This window comes from Bos taurus, chromosome 24 (assembly GCF_002263795.3).
Source record: "Bos taurus isolate L1 Dominette 01449 registration number 42190680 breed Hereford chromosome 24, ARS-UCD2.0, whole genome shotgun sequence".
NCBI classification, from domain to species: Eukaryota; Metazoa; Chordata; class Mammalia; order Artiodactyla; family Bovidae; genus Bos; species Bos taurus.
The window spans coordinates 5,660,474-5,669,973 of record NC_037351.1 but is presented as its reverse complement, the minus strand read 5'-3'; positions in this window follow the sequence as shown (position 1 = coordinate 5,669,973).

Below are 9,500 nucleotides of genomic sequence, written 5' to 3'. Positions count from 1 at the left end.
AGAAATCTTAGAGCATGACTCCATTCATTCATTCATATCCACTCCTATTGGTTACTCCTATTCAGTCTGCTGGCTGTACATGTGCATGTATGTCTTAAATATAGAACACATGCCTGTGCTCCAGGCTCTAATATCCAATTGTCTGGTCAATATTTCCAACTGATTATATCGTGTGTGTGTGTGTGTGTGTGTGTGTGTGTGTGTGTGTACTAAGTCACTTCAGTCATGTCCAGCTCTGTAGACTGTACTCCACCAGGCTTTTCTGTCCATGGGATTCTCCAGGCAAGAATGCTGGAGTAGATTGCCATGCTCTCCTCCAGGGGATCTTCCCCGCCCAGGAATCTCTTACATCTCCTTTGTTGTCAGGCGGGTTCTTTACCATTAGCTCTACCTGGGAAGCCCAGCCCAGGTAACCCTGATCTCCCCTGTTACATTCCTGGGCTTCCATGCTTCCTGTGGTTTCCTTGTCCTTTGAATCAGTAACAATGAGCTTCACACAGCTATTTGTTTAGGTGGTTCTTTGAGCCATGAAGGCATCTGAAGTATATAAGTGAAAGAAAGAAAGTGAAGTCACTCAGTCGTGTCTGACTCTTTGTGACCCCATGGACTGTGGCCCCCCAGGCTCCTCCATCCATGGGATTTTCCAGGCAAGAGTACTGGAGTGGGTTGCCATTTCCTTCTCCAGAGGATCTTCCCACCCCAGGGATCGAACCCAGGTCCCCTGCATTTTAGGCAGACACTTTACCGTCTGAGCCACCAGGGAAGTCTCTGAAGTATATCCTTCATTCTTATTCCAGCACTTAACAGATAACAGAGATATAAAATTCAGAGGAAACAAGAAAGCACAGCTGGAAATGAGGAGGAGGTATATATGGTTCACACCAGCTCTGAGTCTCCCTCCCAGTTTTCCCGAGAGAGAGTGTGATAATGGGTAATGATGTGTTTACTGAAAAAAGACAAACATCCTTCCAGCCAAACCTGTTCATGTGTCATCAGGCAGGGTAATGCCAGCATGTGAATCTCTTCAAGAAAGCTGGAGGGATTGAGTTCTAGAATTAAAAAGAAAAAAAGTGGGTATTTGAACACCAACTGAATTTTACCTTTTTAGAAACTGAATGTGTTATGTTGGTTACTTATATAAATCATTCAGTGACTTTATCCTTAGAAATTCAAATATTTTTTTAAGTAATTGCTTATTCCCTAAGTCATGTCCAACTCTGTTGTAACCTCATGGACTACAGCCTGCCAGGCTCCGATGTCTGTGGTATTTCCCAGCAAAGATACTGGAGTAGGGGCTTCCCTGGTGACTCAGTGGTAGATAATCCCCCTGCCAGTGCAGAAGAAATGGGCTCGATCTCTGGTCCAGGAAGATCCCACATGCCTCAGAGCAACCAGGCCTGTGTGCCACAGCTATTGAGCTTTGCTCTAGGGGGGCCCAGAAGCCACACCTACTGAGCCCACGTGCTGCAACTACTGAAGCCCGTGTGCCCTAGAGCCTGTGCTCTGCACCAGGAGAAGCCACCGCAGTGAGAGGCTTGTGCACCACAACTGGAGAGTAGACCCCCGTGCTGCAACTGGAGAAAAGTCCATGCCCAGTAATGAAGATCCAGCACAGCAAAAACCAAATGAATAAATATTTAAAAAAAGAATACTAGAGTGGGTTGCCATTTCCTTCTCCATTTTAAGTACTAATGCTTTGCCAACTACATGCATAGTAGTTATCTAATAAATATAATGACTATACATACCCCACTCCAGTACTCTTGCCTGGAAAATCCCATGGATGGAGGAGCCTGGTGGGCTGCAGTCCATGGGGTCGCTAAGAGTCAGACACGACTGAGCGACTTCACTACATGCATGGATATGTATAAATCTTGATGCTTATACTGTTTGGGGATGCAGATAAACCTATGACTTTTGCTCATTGTTGTCACTGAAAACATCTGACATGATTTTTCATTCTTGCCATGTACTTTGGAAATGGAATTTAGAGGCACTTCAGGTGGCATATTTGGGACAGTAAAGCTATGCCCTTGGTGATGGTTGTAAGGTCTGTTCCCTAAAGGCAAAGCATAACGAATCGGCTCCTCTCCCTTATCCTAAAGCATCTCAAGTAAAATAGCAATCAGAAGAGATACGCATTTAGCAGGGGGTGTACTTAGGTTACATCATCAACGACCCTGTGTCTGCAGCCCTCAGCCCACATAAATGGTGGGATTATGTCGTCTCATGCTCTACAAAGGCGGAAGTCAGCTAGGGCTGCCTGCAGACCGGCACCTGCTTCCTCTGCCTTTGTCCTCATAATTTTCGAGCATGTGTTCAGGGAGCATAAGGTCACATGAGGCAGAATTGGCCTAAAAAGACTCTCATTAACCAACACTTGGAATTTCAAAAATGACGAGATGACAATTTTTTGGCCCCTTTTGGAAAATTACTTTCAGGATCACTAATTTTAAAACTGTTACAAGACTTAAAGGAAAAACAAAAACTAAAAATATCCCCAGAAATCCTCTAATTCTATCAGAATGGCATGCTGAAGTGGAGGGTGAGGTTTGGGATGTGTTGAATCTAGTTAGAGCAGATTCAGTCTATTTAAGAAAGGTGGATCATGTTCTTAAATAGCCGTCAGTATGGCTATCAGATAAATTGGTTAAATCTCCATCAAGAAATTAGAAAGGTTAAAGAAGGGAGTATAGGAAAAACAAGAAAATAAGCAGAAAATAATGTACAGTATGGCATCCTTGGTGGCTCTGTGGTACAGTATCAACCTGCCAAGGCAGGAGATGCAGGTTCAATCCCTGGATCAGGAAGGGACCCACTCCCAATATTCTTGCCTGGAGAATCCCACTGACAGAGGAGCTTGTGGGCTACAGTCCATGAAGTTGCAAAGAGTCAGACATGACTGAGTGACTGTATACACATATAAACATGCAGGTTTGCATAGATACTTTAAAATAGCATAAGAAATACAGAGATGAGAAAAAGAAACATGAATTTACGCATTCTTCAGGAGAACTTTCTGGTCAAATTTTCCATTTTTTTTTTTCAATATGATGTCTCTCTCCTGATCTGCTGTGGATCCATGGTTGCTCCTTTTTTACATATTAAGAACTCATGTTCTCAATTTTGTGCACGTGTATTAGCAATTGATCTTTTAAAGAATAATAGAATTCCATGTATCAGTCAGATGCAGGAAGCCACCAACGATTTTGTAATACCAATTTTATGCATTTCTGCATCACAATGGTAATATAAATACTATCAAATGGCCATGTGCAGTAATTATTACAGAGTTCTGTAGTCATAGAATGAAGCTTCTTTTGGAAATGGCCATGGATTGCTCTGCAGTTGCTAGAACAGACACAAAGATAGATAATAATAGAACATTCCAGCAAATACCATATGGGCATGGGGAAAAGGGACGAGTACCAGGGCAGTGAGATTAAGCCAGATGATGGATTTTGAAAGAACAAACTGAAATAGAGTGGAATGTGCAATAATTACTTCAGTTAGTTCTATTAGCTAAATGAATCCTTAAATATGCTATCTTAAGCAGATTTTAAGTTATATGTAAGGATAATTAGAGCATACTTGTTAAAATCATCATCAACATCAGTTTTTACTTGCATATTTGGGAAAAGACACGTCATTCACAGAATTTTAAATTGCAATCTAAAAGTCTAATAGCTATTAAAGGTCATTTATGGTCATAATAAAATAGGCCATGCATGATTTTCAATACTCACAAAACAAGATTTTCTTCTTAACTATGGTAGAGTAATTACATATGAGAAATTTTCTAAAACCCAATAAACACCCTCAAATGTATAAATCAGATTGTTGTTAGGTTTTAACATTCCCCTTCCGTTCAAATGAGTGTCTCTCAATATTAAAGTGTTTTCCAGAATTTAGGTAAAAAATAAAGTATACTGATATATAAAGGACTCGGGGAATATCACAAGAGAAAATAAATGCATAGATGTCTAGTTAAGGTCCAGGGCAGTTTCCCCTTGAATTACAATATATTTTTTCATCTTCAAATTCAAGCCTTTATTTGAAATTCCAGGATTTTAAATTTCATCAGACTTGTCATCACAGTTCAGCATAGAAACCTAATATTTCCTACTGACTGACTCTGATGATTTTGCTTTCCTTATTCCTAGACAAAATGTTTTTGTTAATGGCATTTGTTTTAATTTCACATTCAGTTGCATCACCTCAATGTATCCAGCTCAGTGTGTTGCTCTCATTTTATTGTTAGAAATATATTAATTTAGCATATTTATAGATTTCCCTGAAGAATATAAGGTGTTCGTGATCCTCTATGACGTTTATTCAGGTTGTCCCCAGGTGTACCATCATGCTAACTGTAGTGCAGTATCATAACCAGGAACATGGCATTGATTCAATCCATCAGTCTTATTCGGATTTCATCTGTTTCACAGGCATTTATTTTAAAGTCACAGGTACTTCCCTCCATGGCAACCACCAGTATGGCCTCCATCCCTCTGTCATGTCAAGAAAGTAGGTTATTTTCACACAGCTCAAAGTCCTTGAAATCTATAAATCGCTGAGTCAATAATATGTTCCTTTTTTTTTGCTGAATGACATGGATTCACTCTATTTATTATAGCATCCTTCAATTGAAAGATATCTGGGCTGTTTCTAATTTGGGTCTACTGCAAATAACACTGGGCTTCCCAGGTGGCACTTGTGATAAAGAATCCTCCTTCTAATGCAAGGGGCGAGGGTTCAATCCCTGGGTCAGGAAGATCTCCTGGAAGAAGCAAATGGCGACCCACTTCAGTATTCTTGTCTGGAAAATCCCATCGACAGAGGAGCCTGGCGGGCTGTAGTTCCTGGGGTCACAAAGAGTTGGATGTGACTGAGTGACTGAGCACACACACACAAATGAAACTTGTGCCTATATTTGAGTACAGGTTTTTGTGATGTATGAGATTTAATTTCTCTAGAATAAACATGCAAGAATAAAACTGCTTGATTACATGACACACATATTTCTCACATTGTCTAGTGAGAAAAGAATTTCCATACACTTTTCCGAAAGGACTGCACCATTTTACAGTCCCTGCGGCAAAGAGATCAGTTACTCCACATTCTTCTTCACGTTTGAAATTGACTCCATTTTTTAAAACTTTAGCTGTTCTTGTAGGTGTGATATCTCTGTATCCTTTTATTTCACATTCCCTTAAGGACTAAATATATTGACCATCTTTATGTGTTTATTTTTTGTCTGTATGTTCTAAGTAAATTCTCTTCAAATCTTTTGCCCATTTTCCAATTGGTTTATTTTGTTTTTGATTTTTAATGCCTGTGTTTTCAGAGCTCTTTATATATTCAAGATAATACATCTTTGCCCAATATACAACTAGCAAATATGTTCTCCTAGTCTGCAGTTTCTCTACATCTTCTTAACAGGCCTGTTTTTTTAAAAAAAATGAATTTCAGTTTATCTTTTTTTTTTTTCTTTTTCCCCTTTATGGATAATATATTTGACGTCAGATCTCTCTTTGCCCAGGCCTAAATCTAAGAATTTCTTCTATTTTTTAAATTGCAAATAGGTTTATAATTTCAATGTACACAGTTTTCTAAATATTTCTCCCAGTACTGATTTCTTTTTCCATGTATTCATTTACATAACTTTATTAATGGTTGCTTTATTTGTTATTAATACAATATACCTAGTCTTACAATCTGCTCATTGCCATTTTCATTGCTATGTAACAGTGCCTGCATATTTTGATACATTGCATTTTTATTTTCATTCACATATGTATAACTGAATTTCTTCTAGGCAGCATATAGTTGAATCATATATATTTTTAATATACTCTGACATCTCAGACATAGAAATAAGAAAATGTGATCTAAGACCAAGTCTGCCTGTCCCCAACTATTTGAGTCTTTCCATTCCAGGCTTTAGGCATGAGACTTGGTAAATAAATTCCCATTTTTTAACTCACACATATTCCAGAATACTCTACCATCTCAATTTCCTCCAAATATGTACCTGTGAACATAAGACTTCTAGCCACAGAACATGCCCTATTTCCCACTCCTTAATATTTCTCTCTTGTTGAGCCTCACTGTGAAATTCTGATATGTTGTTTTACATAAATTTTTCCTGCTTCATATTGAGACACGATCGGCTAATTCCTTGAGTTTTCGCTCTTGCAAAGCTGTTAACTGAATGTACCATGTTCTTACTCTCCATTTCATACTCCACGATACTTCAAGAGAATTCTTAGGTAGACAGAAGCATCTTTCATCTGAGCTTTTATAAACTGTATGGCTTAGGCAACATATCAGTATTTATTTGTGCTTTCAAGTATAAATATGTATTTGAATAGCTTGATTTTCCTCCATTTTCTCTCATCAGGGTCTGACAAATTCCCTTACAGAACAGTGGAATGAGATCTGTACACCAATCTCATTCACTCACTCTACTCTGAACAAAAGCAGTGGTTCTCTGTGATACTGACCCACTGATTTAAGACAAGCTAAACGCATCTTTCTTGCCATGAGAAATTCCTTCTTGGGCTTTCATGCAAATACAGGCATGGTACATCTCTAAAATCCTAGCAGATCTGCTGACATGGTCATTGGAGAATAGTATTCATGCTGGATCTTGAAAGGCCAAGGGCAAAGTAAAATACAGAGAACATAAATCACAGTAGACAGAGTTTTCTCCTGGAACATTTGCAAAGGGGCTCTGACCAGGCACTGTGGCTGCCAACTCTTCCATGTACCTTCCCAGTGATGTTTGCACTTTGTCCTGTTATCTGCCAATCTTAGCTGTCCACCTCCCTGTGTCCTTTCTTAGCCTCCAAAATGTGCTTCCTTCTAGAATCATCAAAGATGTCATCTCTTGGCATGCCCGTGGCCTGGTCCTGGATTCTCCTGTTTCATTGGACTTAACTTCAGGCCTCTGTCCTTATGGAGGATAAAGTCCTTTGTGTCTTCCAACTGTCTTATTTTTTAATAATTCATCAGGAACATGATGTTAATTATAATTACTCAAATGAATTATTATAGAAATAAATGCACACAGTCAGGAATATACATGTATAAAAATACTTAGAACCATATGAAAAGAGGATTTTTTAAAAAGTTAAAGCACTTGATGTTAGAATTTAGCCTACTTTTGGAAATATCCTGTGGTACTAGAAACGCCATATATTCATGAGTTATAAAGTCTATTTTTATAGAAAGGCAAATATAAGAATGCCCTTGTTTAACTTTTCTCCTTTTCTTTTCTTTGCACATCTTAATTATAGCCATTTCCTTTGGAAATGTATTTTTGGACTGTGTTACTCTAATCATCTATTTTAAAATTATTTCAGGAAAATTCTTACTGAAAGAATTCTGGCTCCAAATAATGACTATGATACTCTGGGGTTGGGGGCTTAGTCATATCTCAAAAGGACTGAATCCCTGCTCCCCCTAAGTTTCTGCACTTCCCCGTCATTCAGCCATTGTACTTCCACTTCCGCTCAATTTCTCCTCTGCCCTGTAGAATGCGTGATGCCACACCTGAGAAACTCGAATGACTGCCTGTCACGTCACCTCAATTAACTGCCCTGGGCCTCCTCTCGTCTGTGAAAGGACATGGCAGAGGCTGCCTGATCACAGCAGGGCGGGATGTGGCCTCCCTGTCACCGTGCAGCTGACCGGGAAGCCGCCTGCGCACACACACCAGATGCGGTGCTGAGGGGGCCGTGTTTGAACCCTCCGCCCCACCGGTCAGCCTGCTGTGTTACAGGTTTAATGAACGCCCGGAAAGTAAAGAGCTCCCTCCTCAGAATGGTAAAGACTCGAGAAATAAGTCAGAGTGGTTTTTCCCTCGTTCTTTCCATGAATGTCGTTTTTGATAATCAATTTGCTTTGTGACAGATGCCTTTGGAATTGAATGAATCTGACATAATAATTTGTATGTTTCTATGAGTTGGTCTCCAACCTGCCCATTTCACAGATGAGGGAGGGAGTGTACAGAGAGGATATTTGAGTCAGAACCTGTGAATCCAATGGGCTGCACGTTATAAAATGGGCATTTTCCTATTGCCTGCATTTCCCTAAAATAACTGAGGATTTTTAGGGTCAAGTAGAATCATCACTACTTTAGAATTTCCATGCAAGTTTAATAATGAATATATAACATTAATATACATCTTGGGTTGAATTTCTAGCTAATATTGAAGATCAAGCTCCAAAATATCAATAGGATTTTTGTGTCGAAACAGAAACTTGTTTTTACCCCAAAAGTATCAATTGTATTTAATGATCCTGGGAATTTATTTCCAAATTATTTTCAAGACAAGTAGATTCAGGATAATAGAGGACAGGGGATCACACTAAATAAGCATATAATATTTATACAGTTTGTAATAAATTCAAGTTCCCCCTATGTCATATAGAAAGTTTTCAACTTGATTCGAATGATCCCAGGAAAACTGAAATCCGTAGGAACTGATTGAATTCTATCTCATAACACTTCATTGTGCTCCACGAAACAGAATATTAGAAAACAGTTCGTTTGCACAAAATATGGACTCCCATGGTGGCTTAGGGGTAAAGAATATGCTTGCAGTGCAGGAGATACTGGCTTGATCCCTGGGTTGGGACGATCCTCTGGAAGAGGAAGTGGCAACCCACTCCAGTATTCTTGCCTGGGAAATCCCATGAACAGAGGAGCCTGGTGGGCTACAGTCTGTGGGGTCACAAGAGTCAGACACAACTTAGCAACTGAACCACCACTATCATATTTTTAAAAGAATATAAAGCAAGTCCAATTTCTAACCTTCTAAAGGAAAAAAGTGCGGGGGGGGGGCGGAATTTGCCTGCTATATTTCTTTTCCTCGTCTTTTTGAACGTGACACAAAGTTTGATGTCAGCATTTTGAACCTGTTATTTACTATAGCTTCAAGCCTGTGCCCTAATGTCTGCTTGCTGTTTGGGGCTGAGCCGGTGGGTGATGAGGTATTATGCAATTTAAAATAGCCCTAGGAAGCCTCATGGCAAAATTTGCAGTTCATTCTGTGCATGTTTGTGTATATATATATATTTTTTCTAGTTATATTATTTTATTTTTGAAAATCCACATTCAAATGGGGTTAAACAGAGTTATATTTTGGAGTGAAGCCAAAACGTCATGATAGCTATACACGCTGTTTAGGACAGAGTGCTTCCCAACTTAATGATAGTTATTTTCCTGTCAACTGCCATTCTGCAGGCAAATACTAATCTGAGCACAAGCTGCACTCATTGTCTCGAGGTAGGCAAATATACAAAACTCCATAATAATTTTGCCATCTCAGGAGAAATATCTTCAATGTGTACCTTATGAGTAAAGAAAAGATGAAGAATGAGCCCTTATTTATGTTGCCTCTTATGTGACAGTCATTTTTCTAGGCACTGTCTTGTCTAGGCAAGTCTTTCAGGAGATACTACATAAAATGTCATTAAATTGTCCAGTCCTTTTA